We start from the raw sequence: 2,968 nt of genomic DNA on the forward strand, positions 1-2,968 counted from the left end.
ATCATCACTTAACCATTCAGCATGACCATCAACATTATAACTACTAGACATCATCACTTAACCATTCAACATGACCATCAACATGATAACTACTAGACATCACCACTTAACCATTCAGCATGACCATCAACATGATAACTACTAGCCATCATCACTTAACCATTCAGCATGACCATCAACATGATAACTACTAGACATCATCACTTAACCATTCAGCATGACCATCAACATGATAACTACTAGACATCATCACTTAACCATTCAGCATGACCATCAACATTATAACTACTAGACATCATCACTTAACCATTCATCATGACCATCAACATTATAACTACTAGCCATCATCACTTAACCATTCATCATGACCATCAACATGATAACTACTAGACATGATGACTTAACCATTCAGCATGACCATCAACATGATAACTACTAGACATCATCACTTAACCATTCAGTACTGTATCCAACCATCAACTACACTACTAGCCTACCTGATAAAGAGAATGAGAGAGATAGATAAAGAGACAGAGATATTGATGTACGGCCTGCATGCAATGCTACATAGTGAACTATAAATCTTAACATTGACAATGGCTATTGCATTCGGAAAGTATTCAGACCCCTTGACTTTTTCCACATTTTGTTACGTTACAGCCTAATTCTAAAATTGATTACATTTTTTGCCCTCATCAATCTACACACAATACCCCATTATGACAAAGCGAATACAGATTTTTAGAAATGTTTGCATATTTATAAAAAAAAACGTAAATATCACATTTACATAAGTATTCAGACCCTTTACTCAGTACTTTGTTGAAGCACCTTTGGCAGTGATTACAACCTCAAGTCTTCTTGGGTATGACGCTACAAGCTTGGCACACCTTTATTTGGGGAGTTTCTCCCAATCTTCTCTGCAGACCCTCTCAAGCTCTGTCAGGTTGGTTGGGGAGCGTCGCTGCACAGCTATTTTCAGGTCTCTCCAGAGATGTTCGATCGGGTTCAAGTCCGGGCTCTGTATGGGCCACTCAAGGACATTCAGAGACTTGTCCCGAAGCCACTCCTGCGTTGTCTTGGCTGTGTGCTTAGGGTCATTGTCCTGTTGGAATGTGAACCTTTGCCCCAGTCTAAGGTCCTGAGCGCTATGGAGCAGGTTTTCATCAAAGGTCTCTCTTCACTTTTCTGCTTTCATCTTTTCCTTCCCCAGATCTGTGCCTCGACACAATCCTATCTCGGATTTCTACAGACAATTCCTTCGAGCTCACGGCTTAGTCTTTGCTCTGACATGAACTCTCAACTGTGGGACCTTATATAGACAGGTGTGTGCCTTTCCAAATCATGTCCAATCAGCTGAGTTTACCACTGGTGGACTCCGATCAAGTTGTCGATACATCTCAAGGATGATCAATGGAAACAGGATGCACCTGAGCTCAATTTCAAGTCTCATAGCAAAGGGTCTTACTATTTATGTAAATAAGGTATTTCTGTTTTTTATTTTTAATACATTTGCAAAGATTTCTAAAAACCTGTTTTTGCTTTGTCATTATGGGGTATTGTGTGTAGATTGATGAAACAAATATACTATTTAATCAATTTTAGAATAAGGCAGTAACTTAACAAAATGTGGAAAAAGTGAAGGGGTCTGAATACTTTCCGAATGCACTGAACATGTAAAAATAAATAATACATATTTCCTGATCTTGCTTATATCTCTCAGATATAGGACAGATACTTCAGAACAAACTTCCTTTAACATTTGAAATCAAAAAGCAAAATGATCATCGGAACGACCTTATTAAAACAATTCCATATAGCTTAGTACTGGTGTGAGGAACATGGTGTAAACTCCCTCCAGCCATGCTTGTCCTCTAACTCTTCATTGGAGCGGGCTGAAAGAAAGAAAAGAGAAGCTACTAGAATGCATCCCAAATGGCACCCTATTTATTATATAGTGCAGTCATTTGGACCAAAGCATTATGTGCCCTGGTCAAAAGTAGTGCACTTTAAAGTGGATAGGGTGCCATTTGGGACACAGACCTGGTTGTGGTGTGTACATTGTACACCATGTTCAGTGGCTTACACAAGGCCAAGGGCACCAGTTACCGCAGTTACTCAGTTTTCTGTGGACGATGTCGACATTCTTTCTTGTGTGTGCCAACAATGTTGACAAACTACTGGTCCCACAAGCTATGCAACATGTTTAACATGATTTTTGAATGACTACCTCATCTCTGTACCCCACATATACAATTATCTGTAAGGTCCCTCAGTCGAGCAGTGCATTTTAAACACAGGTTCACCCACAAAGACCAGGGAGGTTTTCCAAAGACTCGCAAAGGCCACCTATTGGTAAATGGGTAAAAAAAAGAAGACATTTAAAATCCCTTTGAGCATGGTGAAGTTATTCATTACACTTTGGATGGCGTATCAATACACCCAGTCACTACAAAGATACAGACGTCCTTCCTAATTCAGTTGCCGGAGAAGAAAGAAACCGCTCAGCGATTTTAAATGGTTACAGAGTTTAATGGCTGTGACAGGAGAAAATTGACGATGGATCAACAACATTGTAGTTACTTCACAATACTAACCTAAATGACAGAGTGAAAAGAAGGAAGGCTGTACAGAATAAAAAATATTCCAAAACATGCATCCTGTTTGCAACAAGGCACTCAAGTAATACTGCAAAAGATGTGGCAAAGCAATTCACTTTTTCTCCTGAATACAAAGTGTAATGTTTGGGGCAAATCCAATACAACACATTACTGAGTACTACTCTATATTTTCAAACATAGTGGTGGCTGCATCATGTTTTTGGTATGCTTGTAATTGTTAAGGACTGGGGAGTTTTTCAGGATAAAAAATAAGCTGAATGGAGCTAAGCACAGGCAAAATCCTAGACGATAACCATGGTTCATTCTGATTTCCATCAGACACTGGGAGATGAATTCACCTTTCAGCG

Source organism: Coregonus lavaretus (assembly GCF_964263955.1).
Source record: "Coregonus lavaretus genome assembly, contig: HAP1_SCAFFOLD_3728, whole genome shotgun sequence".
Classification (NCBI taxonomy): domain Eukaryota; kingdom Metazoa; phylum Chordata; class Actinopteri; order Salmoniformes; family Salmonidae; genus Coregonus; species Coregonus lavaretus.